Source organism: Zeugodacus cucurbitae, chromosome X (assembly GCF_028554725.1).
Source record: "Zeugodacus cucurbitae isolate PBARC_wt_2022May chromosome X, idZeuCucr1.2, whole genome shotgun sequence".
In the NCBI taxonomy this organism is placed as follows: domain Eukaryota; kingdom Metazoa; phylum Arthropoda; class Insecta; order Diptera; family Tephritidae; genus Zeugodacus; species Zeugodacus cucurbitae.
In genome coordinates, this window is record NC_071672.1 from 3,009,407 (window position 1) to 3,030,734 (window position 21,328).

The following is a 21,328-nucleotide window of genomic DNA, read 5'->3' on the forward strand; positions in this document are numbered from 1 at the left end:
AAACGTCTGGCTGGCAGGACCTGGGGCTGCAGCTAATACATCATTAGATGGATGTACACCATGATAGTTAGACCAATTATCACTTATGGAGCGGTGGCATGGGCAGACAAGGCTTCCCTTTCTGTAGTGAAGCTAAATATGCGGAGCGATGAGGACATGTCCCACAGCAGCGATGGAGACTATTCTTAACCTCACCCCACTGCACTTTGTGATCAAACACTGCGCCGACCTGACCATTCTGCAAATGACAGCGGATGGGTACGGAAAAGGCAAAGTAATATCATCCAGGAACATGATGGAGATTGGCGAGAGAATCCCTCTAGCACTCCTTCCTAGAGATGATACTATCCGAGAGACCAACTTCACTAGGAGTTTCACGATCACCCTAGGAAAAATAGACAACTGGGACAGTCAGGCCTTCTGAAATAAACATTCAGCGCAGGTATCATAACGAGAGAATTGCCATCATGAGCGATATCCAGGCGGCACTAAAAGCGCTTTCCTCATACGAAACGAAGTCCCGCCTGGCCAGAGAGTGTATGGATAGGCTAAATTACCTATCAGCGTCACCAGTTCACCTGATCTGGGTGCCGGGACATAAGGGGATAGAAGGGAACGAAATTGCAGACGAGCTGGCTCGCACAGCTGCTGCAACTATACCTACTGGGCCAGAACCCTTTCTAGCAGTGGGTCCCCGCACTATCAGGGATATGTTCCGGGCAGAGGAAAGAAGGGTTAGGGAGGAGCTTTGGCGCCATTCAGCTGGATTGCGCCAGTCAAAAGGTCTATTGGGAGGTTACAATACCAAAAGATTCAAATGCTTAATAAACCTCCCAAGATGCAAACTGAGGGTATTGGTGGGTATATACACGGGCCACTGTAAGCTCAGGACACATCTTAACAATCTGGGCGACCCCTGACCTTTGATGCTAATTCCCACCATATAGCGGCTCCATATGTGGCACAGGCCACAAATAAGCCGCTATATATAGTACGAACCGCACGACGTCCGAGACCCCAATCACTCCTTAACACACGTTTGACCTTGCAGACAATTCCTAACAGACGCTCCTCCACGCTAATCAAGTGAGGAGTGAAACACATCCTTTCACCGGTGGTCAATCCCAGATATTTGACTTGCGTCACATCCCTGATATTGACCCCATTCATTCGGACAATCGGTGGACGAGCCGATGACAGTATGCCTTTCAAGAGCATTGTCACCGTATTGTCAACCGATACGTCAACCCCCACACCTATACCCCAATTGTGAACAATTTCTAACAATCGTTCACCCTTTCGTTCTAACTCCAACCGTGAACGACCTTCAACTAGGAGAAGTAGATCGTCTGCATATGCACAACAACTACAAAGTGTTTCAAGTTGGCCAAGCAGAGAGTCCATCATTAGGTTCCATATATATGGACCACAGATGGATCCCTGTGGGCAGCCCCGTTCTACCCCAATATCCACGCTACCAATCATTCAAACGATAGAGGCTTTTCTGTCCGAAAAGTAGCTCTGCCAGAGACTAATTTCCGGACAGCCAAGTTCCTCCAATCGTTGAATCACCCGATCCCAGATTAGGAAATCAAATGCCCCCTTGAAGTCAACAAATATGATGAGGACATATTTGTTGGTATTCTCCCTGATGGCCCTCTGGACATAAAACCAAGCATCCTCTACGCTGCGTCCCTTCCTGTAACCGTACTGCCTATCCGACCGCAGATCCCGCGTTAGATCCTGAAGCCGTTCCACCATAACCCTCTCCAGTACTTTACCAAGCACTGGAAGAAGACTGAAGCCCCGATAAGATCGTGGATCACTCCTAATCTTATCAGGTGACTTCAGAAGAGGAACAACCCTAGCACTTTTCCACTGACGTGGAAAATATCCTTCACAAATGCACTTATCGTAAATGACCTCCAAGTATTCCGGAATGAACTTCCACAAGCTTTTGCACAGCTCTCCGTTCAAACCATCAAGACCTGGGGACCGTTTAGACCTAACCAGGCTAAAGGCATATCCCAACTCCCCATCATCAAGTGGAGGAACCGGTACCTCTTGTGCAAGAGGTGCCAGCTCCTAAGCCCTAGGAAAGAACGCTCCTAACAGAACCCCTGCACACTCACTCCATGTTGATAACACAGTGTCATCAACACGAAGAGAAGTGATGTCCTCCCTCCTACGACCCCTACAAATCCTTAAGACCTGACCCCAGGGGTCATCCCTATGCTCATTAACGAACCCCCTCCACTCCTCTTCTTTGATTTTTATAAGCATGGCCTTATATTCATGCATCGCACAACTGAAATCGTTCCTAATCTGGGCCAACCTATCCGAATTAGACCGTCGAGCTCGTTGAAACTTCCGTCTCAATCGCCGGACAGCTCTTCTCTTCAGGGTTAATTCCTGCGTCCAGGAGTGACGCAGAACCTTTGCATTCATTGGTTTTTGGTAATTCGCCAACGTCAAAGCATTTCCTCTTAAATATTCAAAAATACAATTCATGCTTTCAAATGACATCTTTTGGAGCTACAAATATTATAAAAGATGGATTTATGCCGACGTTTAAGGTGATTTCTTCGTGTGGAATTAGCAATATCATTTTTAATTTATGTGCCGTCCCAGTGTTCGATATTTTTAGAAATTAAGATCCGTTGTCATCTATATATATTTCTCGACCGTTACAGATCCAAGGTCAAATATACCATAGAGCTGGGTCTTTGCTACCATTACCAGATGGTGATCATAAATTTTTGCAAATATATTTCATTGATGGTGAGAATCGTAAATTAAATAAGCGCTGTGCAATTTCGACGAATACGAGAAGATCAATCGTGATTGAATTGTAAACATTTTTTCATCAACACAATGAATTGGTGAAATTGTTTAAAGTGGCACTGGAACGGATGCCCTTTGATGGCCACAAAATCATAATAAAAGCCGATAAAACACAAATTGGGGAGCACACCAGACGATTCAATGCACCAATGATTGAAGAAGTAGCCATTGTTGTGGTTGGCGAACAGTTTTTTCAGTCACGAGACATTGTTTTGTATCGTAGAAATGAGAATTTACAACGTATTTCAGAACTCCATCGCTGTTATGATGCATTGCAATACCCCATTTTGTTCTGGAGAAGGGACGATGGCTATCACATCAACATACCAATGATAAATCCAACAACTGGTACATATACATTTTATTTTGTTTAACACGTTCGCGTTCGCGGGAATTCCCGCAATTGTTTTATTGAAGGAAACATGAATGACGGGAATTCCCGCAATTTACGCGAATGTGCTAAATATGATTTATAAATCATTTTCATACGATAATTAATTTTTGCAATACAGGTCAAGAATCAACAAAAAAAGTCAGTGCGATGAATTTTTATTCGTACCGATGATAAGCCCTCAAGAAACAAATTTTATTTTGCGATGCAATCAACTTTCGCATCAATATATCGTCGATATGTACGCCAAAATTGAAAGTGAGCGATTAAATTTCATCCGTTACAATCAAGCCCGATTAAGATCAGAGGAATACATACATTTGCGTGACGCAATAATCAATGAAGTAAATGGGAATGATATCGGCCGTTTAACAATTTTACCATCATCATATGTTGGTAGCCCACGTCATATGCATGAATATACGCAAGATGCGATGGCATATGTACGAAATTATGGACGACCGGATCTATTCATAACATTTACGTGCAACCCGAAGTGGGTCGATGTGTCTGATTGTTTACTTGATGGTCAGGTGCCAAAAGATCGGCATGACATAACTGCCCGTGTATTCCAACAAAAATTGAAAAAATTAATGGATCTGATTTGGAGAAGTGCGGTACTTTATGTATACCATCGAGTGGCAAAAAAGAGGCTTACCTCACGCACATATTTTGATTTGGTGCGTAAACAAAATAACCCCTGATATGATTGATACCGTCATATCGGCCGAAATTCCAGATCAAACCATCGACCCAGGATTATTCGAAGTTGTCACGAAAAATATGATTCACGGTCCCTGTGGTGATATTAATCAATTAATTCACTTTGTATGATTGATGGTAAATGTTCGAAACGTTTTCCAAAGCAATTGATTGCTGAAACAATTACAGGTGATGATGGATATCCACGGTATCGTCGACGATGAACTGAAGACAACGGTAAATCAACTGTAATTAAAATTAAAAGTCAAGATGTTGAAATCGATAACCGGTGGATAGTTCCGTACTCACCGATGCTGTCAAAAATGTTCAACGCTCACATCAATGTAGAATATTGCAATTCTGTATAATCAATCAAATATATTTGCAAGTATGTGAATACGGGCAGCGATATGGCTGTTTCTGGAGTGGCTCCTGAGAATAATCATGACGAAATTTTGCAGTACCAAATGGGGCGCTATTTTAGTAGGAATGAAGCTGTATGGCGTATTTTATCGTTTCCAATTCATGACAGACATCCGGTTGTTGTACATTTGGCAGTTCATCTTGAAAACGGCCAACGTGTTTCCTACACTGCTGCAAATGCCGAACAAAAAGTAGTAGAGCCACCAGTAACTACACTGACAGCTTATTTCCAGTTATGTGAAACTGATGATTTTTCCAGGACTTTGCTATATTCGAAAGTGCCTCACTATTTCACATGGAATGCATCAACAAAAAAATTTCAACGTCGTATTTTTCGAACAGATGCTTTGGGACGCATTTATACAGTTATTCCAGCTAATGTTGAATGTTTTTACCTTCGACTTTTGTTGGTGAACGTACATGGACCTCAATCATTCCAACATTTACGAACTGTTAATGGTCAATTGTGCGCAACATACCGTGAAGCATGTCAACACTTGCATTTGCTGGAAGATGATACGCATTGGGATGCTACGCTTCGTGATGCATCAATGGTTTCTTCACCAATTCAAATTCGTATGTTATTTGTGATCATAATATCAACATGTTTTCCATCAAATCCACTGGAATTGTGGAATAAATACAAAGATTTCATGGCTGAAGACATTTTGATTCGACTTCGACATCGTTCCAATGATCCTGGTTTGCTGCTGACATTGGAAATGTATAATGAAGCCTTGATAATGATCGAAGATTTGTTCCTCACGATTGCAAATTAGGCATTAGGGCAATTAGGATTGACTCCACCAAATCGTCCAATGCATGATTTATTTGAACGAGAATTGCAACGCGAACTGCAATTCGATCGTAATGAATTGCGCGCGTTCGTACAAACGTATACTCCACAATTAAATGATCAACAAAAATATGTATATGACACAGTGATGCAAGCTGACAATGACAACACTGGTGGATTGTATTTTTTGGATGCACCTGGCGGCACTGGAAAAACATTTTTGATTTCATTAATACTGGCAACGATTCAGTCGGAACAAAAAATCGCATTGGCACTTGCTTCTTCCGGAATTGCATCTACATTACTTAATGGCGGCCGCACAGCACATTCCGCCTTGAAATTGCCATTGAACATGCAAGCAATTGAAACACCAACATGCAATATTTCATGTATTTCTGGAATGGCTAAAGTCTTGCAACAAACATCCATTATTTTATGGGACGAATGTCCAATGGCCCATAAAAAATCTTTGGAAGCCTTAAATCGAGCATTACAAGATTTGAGACGGAGTTTACAGCTGTTTGGCGGTGCATTAATATTGTTATCTGGTGATTTTCGTCAAACGTTGCCTGTTATTCCGAGATCAAAACCAGCTGATGAAATTAATGCATGTTTGAAAAGTTCATTTTTGTGGGCACACGTACAAATGCTTTCGTTGACGACCAATATACGTGTGCGTCTTCAAAATGATTCTTCAGCACGTGAGTTTTCAAAGCAATTGCTGAAGATTGGCGATGGAAAAATGGCAAGTGATCAAAATGGGTTTATCACGTTACCGAATAATTTTTCAATAATTGTATCATCAAAAGAAGAACTCATTGATCGCGTTTTTCCAAATATTGCTCAAAATTATAATAACCATGATTGGTTACGAGAACGTGCAATTTTAGCACCAAAAAATGTCAATGTCAATGAAATCAAATTCCACATCCAGGAAAAATTGTCAGGTAATTCGGAAACGTATAAATCCATTGATACTGCTATGAATGATGAAGACGCAGTCAATTATCCGGTTGAATTTATAAATTCTTTGGGACCACCAGGCATGCCACCGCACAATTTGAATTTGAAAGTTGGTTCATCGATTATACTTCTTCGAAATCTTAATACACCGAAACTTTGTAATGGGACGAGACTTTCAGTGAAGAAATTGATGTCAAATTTAATTCAAGCAACAATTCTCACTGGCAAAGCAAAAGGTGAAATTGTACTAATACCGCGCATCCCATTAATAATAACGGACATGCCATTCGAATTTAAACGTCTTCAATTTCCTGTTCGGCTATCTTTTGCTATAACCGTCAACAAAGCCCAAGGGCAAACGCTCCAGGTGTGTGGAGTTAATTTAGAGGAAGCTTGCTTTTCTCACGGTCAACTGTACGTTGCATGTTCGAGAGTTGGAGCCACGAAAAATTTGTCTATTTATGCACCACAAAATAAAACAAAAAATGTTGTGTATACAATTGTATCAAATTGAACATTGCTTTTCTTTTTCATTATTGTGTTAAGAAATCAAATCTTTTAAGCAACAAATTTTTTGCGTAGAGAAGCGCGCCGGGTAACGCTAGTTTATTATAAAATTTCGTTCAAATACTTACCAAAAGTGGCCCACTGGGCACATTATATCATAACCTCAACCTTCATATCAAGAAAGGTGAGGTTCTTACCCATTTAAAGTTTGAGAATAGGTTAAGGTCGTTTCGACCCTAAGGCCTTGATCAAGTATAGTTCACCATCTTTCGGGTCACAGCATATATGCTCAAGGTACGCTCCAGTTAGAGGTATAAATAATAATAAATTATCATTATACATAACTATATGGAACGCCCCGGGATTGAATTAATAGTAAAATATTTCACTAAAAATTAATCCCATTATATAAAAGTTAAGTTAATTTCGCCATTAGGTTTAATATAACCCAATGACTTGCACATATGTTAGACTCCTTGGTCCGTGTTTCAAGACGGGTCCCGAAGGTATCCTGAATCTTTCGCATTGTTAATCATATAAATGCATACAATTAATATTAAAATCAATGATAATAATATTATTGTAAAATTCAAAAGAATTTAAGCATTATATATGTAAAATCTATCAACACTTTATCAAATCATCAGTTTTTATTCTATGTTAATAAGCTAAAAGCAAATTAATTTGAATAAACTTAACACCAATGATCTTTTGATAAATATTTTATTATGTTAATAGATTACAATGTCCTTATATGAAAAAAATGCACACTATTACTATAATATTATAAATATCACAGTTATAATGATGAATTTTTCATAATGGATATTCAGGTTCATCGGGCTTAACCTCTAACCAGTTTCACGTACTATTTAACTCTCTATTCAGAGTTCTTTTCAACTTTCCCTCACGGTACTTGTTTACTATCGGTCTCATGGTTATATTTAGTTTTAGATGGAGTTTACCACCCATTTAGTGCTGCACTATCAAGCAACACGACTCTTTGGAAATATCTTTCTAGTAATCATTAACGTTATACGGGCCTGGCACCCTCTATGGGTAAATGGCCTCATTTAAGAAGGACTTAAATCGTTAATTTCTCATACTAGATATTAAGATATTCAATACACTGCATCTCACATTTGCCATATAGACAAAGTGACTTAGTGCTGAACTATTTTCTTTTCGCTCGCCGCTACTAAGAAAATCCTTGTTAGTTTCTTTTCCTCCCCTCATTAATATGCTTAAATTCAGAGGGTAGTCCCATATGAATTGAGGTTGTATAAAAATATTTATATTTATTTTATATTTTAGCTTTTTGCTATTTTAAAGAAACATACATAATTATTTCTTAACACCAATAATTTTCTTAATAATAAATATTCAATCTTTTCATCCCGCGTACTACTTCATTATAACAACAATATTATTTTCTTGCTGTTTTACATTTAAGGCAATCCTAGAATAAAATAATATTTTATGCTAGACGTTCCTCTAAATGTATATATTATTTGAAATAATATTGAAATTTTATTGTTTTTGGGAATACTAAGATTCTTATTTATCTATATATATATAAAAAAGTTACATTTCCTTGGTAATCTTATAACTCAAGAACCGCCGAATCGATAGACACAAAAATTTTAGAGTTCGTTCCTACCTATAAGGAGGTGGTTTGTGTGAAGTTTGTTTGGAATCGGTGCAGCCGTTCCTGAGTTTGACATTTTTTGTGAGTAAATACACTATACCAAAATCAAGTATTTTCAATACGATTTATCAATTTTACATCGTGCTCTCATTGCGAACAGAATATTAATTTGCTGTCATTGTTTTTCAGTTGACAGTTTTCTTATGTGCTTTGAGTTCTTTTATATCTTGCTCTCATTTTGAACAAACATACTTTTGGTGAGTGTTAACCATGTGTTTCTTTTTTAATTGTATTTTAATTGCTTCATTTTTATATATATTCAATTGCCAAGCGTTACTTAATTTTCACAAATTTAATTTGATTTCCCTTTCCGGTGAGTGTTTTCTTTATTTGCACAATTGAGGTTATGTCCAGTGTGAGTGTATGTGAATTCATATTTCCACGCACACACAGATTTTTCTAGAAATAATTTTCAATGTATTGCTTTTACATTCAATTAGTCATACACTGTACTGAAAGAATGCCACGTTCAAGACGAACAAACATTGGCAGACGTTCACGTCAATCAAATGCTACAGCGTTAAATCGAAGATCACAAAGTGAAGAAGATCGTGTTCGACGAAATGAAATGGAAACACAACGACACAGACGGAGAACTCACTTGGATAATAGCGAAGCACCAAGAAACCGTCGTACGACCGTTTATGATATACGTCAAATGGAACACGCGGCTTTCAATTACGATGCCAGATGAATATAGAATGTATACATTGCAAAGCATTTAAATTCATAAACGAAACGCCTGGCATGTGTTGTGCTGGTGGGAAAGTCGAATTACCGGTGCTAGAACTTCCGCCAGAACCTTTGCATTCATTGGTTTTTGGTAATTCGCCAACGTCAAAGCATTTCCTCTTAAATATTCAAAAATACAATTCATGCTTTCAAATGACATCTTTTGGAGCTACAAATATTATAAAAGATGGATTTATGCCGACGTTTAAGGTGATTTCTTCGTGTGGAATTAGCAATATCATTTTTAATTTATGTGCCGTCCCAGTGTTCGATATTTTTAGAAATTAAGATCCGTTATCATCTATATATATTTCTCGACCGTTACAGATCCAAGGTCAAATATACCATAGAGCTGGGTCTTTGCTACCATTACCAGATGGTGATCATAAATTTTTGCAAATATATTTCATTGATGGTGAGAATCGTGAATTAAATAAGCGCTGTGCAATTTCGACGAATACGAGAAGATCAATCGTGATTGAATTGTAAACATTTTTTCATCAACACAATGAATTGGTGAAATTGTTTAAAGTGGCACTGGAACGGATGCCCTTTGATGGCCACAAAATCATAATAAAAGCCGATAAAACACAAATTGGGGAGCACACCAGACGATTCAATGCACCAATGATTGAAGAAGTAGCCATTGTTGTGGTTGGCGAACAGTTTTTTCAGTCACGAGACATTGTTTTGTATCGTAGAAATAAACAAACAACAAACAAATTTTATTTTGCGATGCAATCAACTTTCGCATCAATATATCGTCGATATGTACGCCAAAATTGAAAGTGAGCGATTAAATTTCATCCGTTACAATCAAGCCCGATTAAGATCAGAGGAATACATACATTTGCGTGACGCAATAATCAATGAAGTAAATGTGAATGATATCGGCCGTTTAACAATTTTACCATCATCATATGTTGGTAGCCCACGTCATATGCATGAATATACGCAAGATGCGATGGCATATGTACGAAATTATGGACGACCGGATCTATTCATAACATTTACGTGCAACCCGAAGTGGGTCGATGTGTCTGATTGTTTACTTGATGGTCAGGTGCCAAAAGATCGGCATGACATAACTGCCCGTGTATTCCAACAAAAATTGAAAAAATTAATGGATCTGATTGTCAAACTCCGTGTGTTTGGAGAAGTGCGGTACTTTATGTATACCATCGAGTGGCAAAAAAGAGGCTTACCTCACGCACATATTTTGATTTGGTGCGTAAACAAAATAACCCCTGATATGATTGATACCGTCATATCGGCCGAAATTCCAGATCAAACCATCGACCCAGGATTATTCGAAGTTGTCACGAAAAATATGATTCACGGTCCCTGTGGTGATATTAATCAATTAATTCACTTTGTATGATTGATGGTAAATGTTCGAAACGTTTTCCAAAGCAATTGATTGCTGAAACAATTACAGGTGATGATGGATATCCACGGTATCGTCGACGATGAACTGAAGACAACGGTAAATCAACTGTAATTAAAATTAAAAGTCAAGATGTTGAAATCGATAACCGGTGGATAGTTCCGTACTCACCGATGCTGTCAAAAATGTTCAACGCTCACATCAATGTAGAATATTGCAATTCTGTATAATCAATCAAATATATTTGCAAGTATGTGAATAAGGGCAGCGATATGGCTGTTTCTGGAGTGGCTCCTGAGAATAATCATGACGAAATTTTGCAGTACCAAATGGGGCGCTAATTTAGTAGGAATGAAGCTGTATGGCGTATTTTATCGTTTCCAATTCATGACAGACATCCGGTTGTTGTACATTTGGCAGTTCATCTTGAAAACGGCCAACGTGTTTACTACACTGCTGCAAATGCCGAACAAAGAGTAGTAGAGCCACCAGTAACTACACTGACAGCTTATTTCCAGTTATGTGAAACTGATGAATTTTCCAGGACTTTGCTATATTCGAAAGTGCCTCACTATTTCACATGGAATGCATCAACAAAAAAATTTCAACGTCGTATTTTTCGAACAGATGCTTTGGGACCCATTTATACAGTTATTCCAGCTAATGTTGAATGTTTTTACCTTCGACTTTTGTTGGTGAACGTACATGGACCTCAATCATTCCAACATTTACGAACTGTTAATGGTCAATTGTGCGCAACATACCGTGAAGCATGTCAACACTTGCATTTGCTGGAAGATGATACGCATTGGGATGCTACGCTTCGTGATGCATCAATTGTTTCTCCACCAATTCAAATTCGTACGTTATTTGTGATCATAATATCAACATGTTTTCCATCAAATCCACTGGAATTGTGGAATAAATACAAAGATTTCATGGCTGAAGACATTTTGATTCGACTTCGACATCGTTCCAATGATCCTGGTTTGCTGCTGACATTGGAAATGTATAATGAAGCCTTGATAATGATCGAAGATTTGTGCCTCACGATTGCAAATTAGGCATTAGGGCAATTAGGATTGACTCCACCAAATCGTCCAATGCATGATTTATTTGAACGAGAATTGCAACGCGAACTGCAATTCGATCGTAATGAATTGCGCGCGTTCGTACAAACGTATACTCCACAATTAAATGATCAACAAAAATATGTATATGACACAGTGATGCAAGCTGACAATGACAACACTGGTGGATTGTATTTTTTGGATGCACCTGGCGGCACTGGAAAAACATTTTTGATTTCATTAATACTGGCAACGATTCAGTCGGAACAAAAAATCGCATTGGCACTTGCTTCTTCCGGAATTGCATCTACATTACTTAATGGCGGCCGCACAGCACATTCCGCCTTGAAATTGCCATTGAACATGCAAGCAATTGAAACACCAACATGCAATATTTCATGTATTTCTGGAATGGCTAAAGTCTTGCAACAAACATCCATTATTTTATGGGACGAATGTCCAATGGCCCATAAAAAATCTTTGGAAGCCTTAAATCGAGCATTACAAGATTTGAGACGGAGTTTACAGCTGTTTGGCGGTGCATTAATATTGTTATCTGGTGATTTTCGTCAAACGTTGCCTGTTATTCCGAGATCAAAACCAGCTGATGAAATTAATGCATGTTTGAAAAGTTCATTTTTGTGGGCACACGTACAAATGCTTTCGTTGACGACCAATATACGTGTGCGTCTTCAAAATGATTCTTCAGCACGTGAGTTTTCAAAGCAATTGCTGAAAATTGGCGATGGAAAAATGGCAAGTGATCAAAATGGGTTTATCACGTTACCGAATAATTTTTCAATAATTGTATCATCAAAAGAAGAACTCATTGATCGCGTTTTTCCAAATATTGCTCAAAATTATAATAACCATGATTGGTTACGAGAACGTGCAATTTTAGCACCAAAAAATGTCAATGTCAATGAAATCAAATTCCACATCCAGGAAAAATTGTCAGGTAATTCGGAAACGTATAAATCCATTGATACTGCTATGAATGATAAAGACGCAGTCAATTATCCGGTTGAATTTATAAATTCTTTGGGACCACCAGGCATGCCACCGCACAATTTGAATTTGAAAGTTGGTTCATCGAATATACTTCTTCGAAATCTTAATACACCGAAACTTTGTAATGGGACGAGACTTTCAGTGAAGAAATTGATGTCAAATTTAATTCAAGCAACAATTCTCACTGGCAAAGCAAAAGGTGAAATTGTACTAATACCACGCATCCCATTAATAATAACGGACATGCCATTCGAATTTAAACGTCTTCAATTTCCTGTTCGGCTATCTTTTGCTATGACCGTCAACAAAGCCCAAGGGCAAACGCTCCAGGTGTGTGGAGTTAATTTAGAGGAAGCTTGCTTTTCTCACGGTCAACTGTACGTTGCATGTTCGAGAGTTGGAGCCACGAAAAATTTGATTATTTATGCACCACAAAATAAAACAAAAAATGTTGTGTATACAATTGTATCAAATTGAACATTGCTTTTCTTTTTCATTATTGTGTTAAGAAATCAAATCTTTTAAGCAACAAATTTTTTGCGTAGAGAAGCGCGCCGGGTAACGCTAGTTTATTATAAAATTTCGTTCAAATACTTACCAAAAGTGGCCCACTGGGCACATTATATCATAACCTCAACCTTCATATCAAGAAAGGTGAGGTTCTTACCCATTTAAAGTTTGAGAATAGGTTAAGGTCGTTTCGACCCTAAGGCCTTGATCAAGTATAGTTCACCATCTTTCGGGTCACAGCATATATGCTCAAGGTACGCTCCAGTTAGAGGTATAAATAATAATAAATTATCATTATACATAACTATATGGAACGCCCCGGGATTGAATTAATAGTAAAATATTTCACTAAAAATTAATCCCATTATATAAAAGTTAAGTTAATTTCGCCATTAGGTTTAATATAACCCAATGACTTGCACATATGTTAGACTCCTTGGTCCGTGTTTCAAGACGGGTCCCGAAGGTATCCTGAATCTTTCGCATTGTTAATCATATAAATGCATACAATTAATATTAAAATCAATGATAATAATATTATTGTAAAATACAAAAGAATTTAAGCATTATATATGTAAAATCTATCAACACTTTATCAAATCATCAGTTTTTATTCTATGTTAATAAGCTAAAAGCAAATTAATTTGAATAAACTTAACACCAATGATCTTTTGATAAATATTTTATTATGTTAATAGATTACAATGTCCTTATATGAAAAAAATGCACACTATTACTATAATATTATAAATATCACAGTTATAATGATGAATTTTTCATAATGGATATTCAGGTTCATCGGGCTTAACCTCTAACCAGTTTCACGTACTATTTAACTCTCTATTCAGAGTTCTTTTCAACTTTCCCTCACGGTACTTGTTTACTATCGGTCTCATGGTTATATTTAGTTTTAGATGGAGTTTACCACCCATTTAGTGCTGCACTATCAAGCAACACGACTCTTTGGAAATATCTTTCTAGTAATCATTAACGTTATACGGGCCTGGCACCCTCTATGGGTAAATGGCCTCATTTAAGAAGGACTTAAATCGTTAATTTCTCATACTAGATATTAAGATATTCAATACACTGCATCTCACATTTGCCATATAGACAAAGTGACTTAGTGCTGAACTATTTTCTTTTCGCTCGCCGCTACTAAGAAAATCCTTGTTAGTTTCTTTTCCTCCCCTCATTAATATGCTTAAATTCAGAGGGTAGTCCCATATGAATTGAGGTTGTATAAAAATATTTATATTTATTTTATATTTTAGCTTTTTGCTATTTTAAAGAAACATACATAATTATTTCTTAACACCAATAATTTTCTTAATAATAAATATTCAATCAAATAATATTTTATGCTAGACGTTCCTCTAAATGTATATATTATTTGAAATAATATTGAAATTTTATTGTTTTTGGGAATACTAAGATTCTTATTTATCTATATATATATATAAAAAAGTTACATTTCCTTGGTAATCTTATAACTCAAGAACCGCCGAATCGATAGACACAAAAATTTTAGAGTTCGTTCCTACCTATAAGGAGGTGGTTTGTGTGAAGTTTGTTTGGAATCGGTGCAGCCGTTCCTGAGTTTGACATTTTTTGTGAGTAAATACACTATACCAAAATCAAGTATTTTCAATACGATTTATCAATTTTACATCGTGCTCTCATTGCGAACAGAATATTAATTTGCTGTCATTGTTTTTCAGTTGACAGTTTTCTTATGTGCTTTGAGTTCTTTTATATCTTGCTCTCATTTTGAACAAACATACTTTTGGTGAGTGTTAACCATGTGTTTCTTTTTTAATTGTATTTTAATTGCTTCATTTTTATATATATTCAATTGCCAAGCGTTACTTAATTTTCACAAATTTAATTTGATTTCCCTTTCCGGTGAGTGTTTTCTTTATTTGCACAATTGAGGTTATGTCCAGTGTGAGTGTATGTGAATTCATATTTCCACGCACACACAGATTTTTCTAGAAATAATTTTCAATGTATTGCTTTTACATTCAATTAGTCATACACTGTACTGAAAGAATGCCACGTTCAAGACGAACAAACATTGGCAGACGTTCACGTCAATCAAATGCTACAGCGTTAAATCGAAGATCACAAAGTGAAGAAGATCGTGTTCGACGAAATGAAATGGAAACACAACGACACAGACGGAGAACTCACTTGGATAATAGCGAAGCACCAAGAAACCGTCGTACGACCGTTTATGATATACGTCAAATGGAACACGCGGCTTTCAATTACGATGCCAGATGAATATAGAATGTATACATTGCAAAGCATTTAAATTCATAAACGAAACGCCTGGCATGTGTTGTGCTGGTGGGAAAGTCGAATTACCGGTGCTAGAACTTCCGCCAGAACCTTTGCATTCATTGGTTTTTGGTAATTCGCCAACGTCAAAGCATTTCCTCTTAAATATTCAAAAATACAATTCATGCTTTCAAATGACATCTTTTGGAGCTACAAATATTATAAAAGATGGATTTATGCCGACGTTTAAGGTGATTTCTTCGTGTGGAATTAGCAATATCATTTTTAATTTATGTGCCGTCCCAGTGTTCGATATTTTTAGAAATTAAGATCCGTTATCATCTATATATATTTCTCGACCGTTACAGATCCAAGGTCAAATATACCATAGAGCTGGGTCTTTGCTACCATTACCAGATGGTGATCATAAATTTTTGCAAATATATTTCATTGATGGTGAGAATCGTGAATTAAATAAGCGCTGTGCAATTTCGACGAATACGAGAAGATCAATCGTGATTGAATTGTAAACATTTTTTCATCAACACAATGAATTGGTGAAATTGTTTAAAGTGGCACTGGAACGGATGCCCTTTGATGGCCACAAAATCATAATAAAAGCCGATAAAACACAAATTGGGGAGCACACCAGACGATTCAATGCACCAATGATTGAAGAAGTAGCCATTGTTGTGGTTGGCGAACAGTTTTTTCAGTCACGAGACATTGTTTTGTATCGTAGAAATAAACAAACAACAAACAAATTTTATTTTGCGATGCAATCAACTTTCGCATCAATATATCGTCGATATGTACGCCAAAATTGAAAGTGAGCGATTAAATTTCATCCGTTACAATCAAGCCCGATTAAGATCAGAGGAATACATACATTTGCGTGACGCAATAATCAATGAAGTAAATGTGAATGATATCGGCCGTTTAACAATTTTACCATCATCATATGTTGGTAGCCCACGTCATATGCATGAATATACGCAAGATGCGATGGCATATGTACGAAATTATGGACGATCGGATCTATTCATAACATTTACGTGCAACCCGAAGTGGGTCGATGTGTCTGATTGTTTACTTGATGGTCAGGTGCCAAAAGATCGGCATGACATAACTGCCCGTGTATTCCAACAAAAATTGAAAAAATTAATGGATCTGATTGTCAAACTCCGTGTATTTGGAGAAGTGCGGTACTTTATGTATACCATCGAGTGGCAAAAAAGAGGCTTACCTCACGCACATATTTTGATTTGGTGCGTAAACAAAATAACCCCTGATATGATTGATACCGTCATATCGGCCGAAATTCCAGATCAAACCATCGACCCAGGATTATTCGAAGTTGTCACGAAAAATATGATTCACGGTCCCTGTGGTGATATTAATCAATTAATTCACTTTGTATGATTGATGGTAAATGTTCGAAACGTTTTCCAAAGCAATTGATTGCTGAAACAATTACAGGCGATGATGGATATCCACGGTATCGTCGACGATGAACTGAAGACAACGGTAAATCAACTGTAATTAAAATTAAAAGTCAAGATGTTGAAATCGATAACCGGTGGATAGTTCCGTACTCACCGATGCTGTCAAAAATGTTCAACGCTCACATCAATGTAGAATATTGCAATTCTGTATAATCAATCAAATATATTTGCAAGTATGTGAATAAGGGCAGCGATATGGCTGTTTCTGGAGTGGCTCCTGAGAATAATCATGACGAAATTTTGCAGTACCAAATGGGGCGCTATTTTAGTAGGAATGAAGCTGTATGGCGTATTTTATCGTTTCCAATTCATGACAGACATCCGGTTGTTGTACATTTGGCAGTTCATCTTGAAAACGGCCAACGTGTTTACTACACTGCTGCAAATGCCGAACAAAGAGTAGTAGAGCCACCAGTAACTACACTGACAGCTTATTTCCAGTTATGTGAAACTGATGAATTTTCCAGGACTTTGCTATATTCGAAAGTGCCTCACTATTTCACATGGAATGCATCAACAAAAAAATTTCAACGTCGTATTTTTCGAACAGATGCTTTGGGACGCATTTATACAGTTATTCCAGCTAATGTTGAATGTTTTTACCTTCGACTTTTGTTGGTGAACGTACATGGACCTCAATCATTCCAACATTTACGAACTGTTAATGGTCAATTGTGCGCAACATACCGTGAAGCATGTCAACACTTGCATTTGCTGGAAGATGATACGCATTGGGATGCTACGCTTCGTGATGCATCAATTGTTTCTCCACCAATTCAAATTCGTATGTTATTTGTGATCATAATATCAACATGTTTTCCATCAAATCCACTGGAATTGTGGAATAAATACAAAGATTTCATGGCTGAAGACATTTTGATTCGACTTCGACATCGTTCCAATGATCCTGGTTTGCTGCTGACATTGGAAATGTATAATGAAGCCTTGATAATGATCGAAGATTTGTGCCTCACGATTGCAAATTAGGCATTAGGGCAATTAGGATTGACTCCACCAAATCGTCCAATGCATGATTTATTTGAACGAGAATTGCAACGCGAACTGCAATTCGATCGTAATGAATTGCGCGCGTTCGTACAAACGTATACTCCACAATTAAATGATCAACAAAAATATGTATATGACACAGTGATGCAAGCTGACAATGACAACACTGGTGGATTGTATTTTTTGGATGCACCTGGCGGCACTGGAAAAACATTTTTGATTTCATTAATACTGGCAACGATTCAGTCGGAACAAAAAATCGCATTGGCACTTGCTTCTTCCGGAATTGCATCTACATTACTTAATGGCGGCCGCACAGCACATTCCGCCTTGAAATTGCCATTGAACATGCAAGCAATTGAAACACCAACATGCAATATTTCAAGTATTTCTGGAATGGCTAAAGTCTTGCAACAAACATCCATTATTTTATGGGACGAATGTCCAATGGCCCATAAAAAATCTTTGGAAGCCTTAAATCGAACATTACAAGATTTGAGACGGAGTTTACAGCTATTTGGCGGTGCATTAATATTGTTATCTGGTGATTTTCGTCAAACGTTGCCTGTTATTCCGAGATCAAAACCAGCTGATGAAATTAATGCATGTTTGAAAAGTTCATTTTTGTGGGCACACGTACAAATGCTTTCGTTGACGACCAATATACGTGTGCGTCCTCAAAATGATTCTTCAGCACGTGAGTTTTCAAAGCAATTGCTGAAGATTGGCGATGGAAAAATGGCAAGTGATCAAAATGGGTTTATCACGTTACCGAATAATTTTTCAATAATTGTATCATCAAAAGAAGAACTCATTGATCGCGTTTTTCCAAATATTGCTCAAAATTATAATAACCATGATTGGTTACGAGAACGTGCAATTTTAGCACCAAAAAATGTCAATGTCAATGAAATCAAATTCCACATCTAGGAAAAATTGTCAGGTAATTCGGAAACGTATAAATCCATTGATACTGCTATGAATGATGAAGACGCAGTCAATTATCCGGTTGAATTTATAAATTCTTTGGGACCACCAGGCATGCCACCGCACAATTTGAATTTGAAAGTTGGTTCATCGATTATACTTCTTCGAAATCTTAATACACCGAAACTTTGTAATGGGACGAGACTTTCAGTGAAGAAATTGATGTCAAATTTAATTCAAGCAACAATTCTCACTGGCAAAGCAAAAGGTGAAATTGTACTAATACCGCGCATCCCATTAATAATAACGGACATGCCATTCGAATTTAAACGTCTTCAATTTCCTGTTCGGCTATCTTTTGCTATGACCGTCAACAAAGCCCAAGGGCAAACGCTCCAGGTGTGTGGAGTTAATTTAGAGGAAGCTTGCTTTTCTCACGGTCAACTGTACGTTTCATGTTTGAGAGTTGGAGCCACGAAAAATTTGTTTATTTATGCACCACAAAATAAAACAAAAAATGTTGTGTATACAATTGTATCAAATTGAACATTGCTTTTCTTTTTCATTATTGTGTTAAGAAATCAAATCTTTTAAGCAATAATTTTTTTGCGTAGAGAAACGCGCCGGGTAACGCTAGTATTATTGTAAAATTCAAAAGAATTTAAGCATTATATATGTAAAATCTATCAACACTTTATCAAATCATCAGTATTTATTCTATGTTAATAAGCTAAAAGCAAATTAATTTGAATAAACTTAACACCAATGATCTTTTGATAAATATTTTATTATGTTAATAGATTACAATGTCCTTATATGAAAAAAATGCACACTATTACTATAATATTAAAAATATCACAGTTATAATGATGAATTTTTCATAATGGATATTCAGGTTCATCGGGCTTAACCTGCATCTCACATTTGCCATATAGACAAAGTGACTTAGTGCTGAACTATTTTCTTTTCGCTCGCCGCTACTAAGAAAATCCTTGTTAGTTTCTTTTCCTCCCCTCATTCTTCTTCTTCTTGACTGGCGTAGACACCGCTTACGCGGTTATAGCCGAGTCCAAAACAGCGCTCCACGCATCTCTCCTTCTGGCAGTTTGGCGCCAATTGGTTATTCCATGCGAAGCCAGGTCCCTCTCCACCTGGTCCTTCCATCGGAGTGGAGGTCTCTCTCTTCCTCTGCTTCCACCAGCGGGTACTGCATCGAATACTTTCAGAGCTGGAGCACCTTCATCCATTCGAACAACATGTCCTAGCCAGCGTAGCCGCTGTTTTTTTATTCGCTGGACTATGTCTATGTCGTCGAATAACACATACAGCTCATCGTTCCATCGTCTGCGGTATTCGCCGTTGCCAATTCTTAAGGGACCATAAATCTTCCGCAAAACCTTTCTCTCGAAAACTCCTAGTGCCGTCTCATCGGATGTTGACATCGTCCACGCTTCTGCACCGTAAAGTAGGACGGGAATGATGAGAGACTTGTAGAGTTTGGTTTTTGTTCGTCGAGAGAGGACTTTACTTTTCAATTGCCTACTTAGTCCATAGTAGCACCTGTTGGCAAGAGTGATTCTGCGTTGGATTTCCAGGCTGACATTGTTATTGCTGTTAATGCTGGTTCCCAGGTAGACGAAATTATCTACAACTTCAAAGTTATGACTGTCAACAGTGACGTGGGAGCCAAGACGCGAATGCGCTGACTGTTTGTTTGACGACAGGAGATATTTCGTCTTGTCCTCGTTCACCACCAGACCCATATGCTTCGCTTCCTTATCCATTCTGAAGAAAGCAGAACTAACGGCGCGGGTGTTGTTTCCAATGATATCGATATCATCGGCGTACGCCAGTAGCTGTACACTCTTATAGAAGATTGTACCTTCTCTGTTTAGCTCTGCAGCTCGTATTATTTTCTCCAGCATCAGGTTAAAGAAATCACACTAGAGTGAGTCACCTTGTCTGAAACCTCGTCTGGTATCGAACGGCTCGGAGAGGTCCTTCCCGATCCTGACGGAGCTTTTGGTGTTGCTCAACGTCAGCTTACACAGCCGTATTAGTTTTGCGGGGATACCAAATTCAGACATCGCGGCATAAAGGCAGCTCATTTTCGTGCTGTCGAAAGCAGCTTTAAAGTCGACAAAGAGATGGTGTGTGTCGATCCTATTTTCACGGGTCTTCTCCAAAATTTGGCGCATGGTGAATATCTGGTCCGTTGTTGATTTTCCAGGTCTAAAGCCACACTGATAAGGTCCAATCAGTTTGTTGACGGTGGGCTTTAGTCTTTCACACAATACGCTCGACAGAACCTTATACGCGATGTTGAGGAGGCTTATCCCACGGTAATTGGCGCAAATTGTGGGGTCTCCCTTTTTGTGTATTGGGCAGAGTACACTGAGATTCCAATCGTCAGGCATGATTTCTTAAGACCATATTCTGCAAAGAAGCTGATGCAAGCACCTTATCAGCTCTTCGCCGCCGTATTTGAATAGCTCGGCCGGTAATCCATCGGCACCTGCCGCCTTATTGTTCTTCAAGCGGGTAATTGCTATTCGAATTTC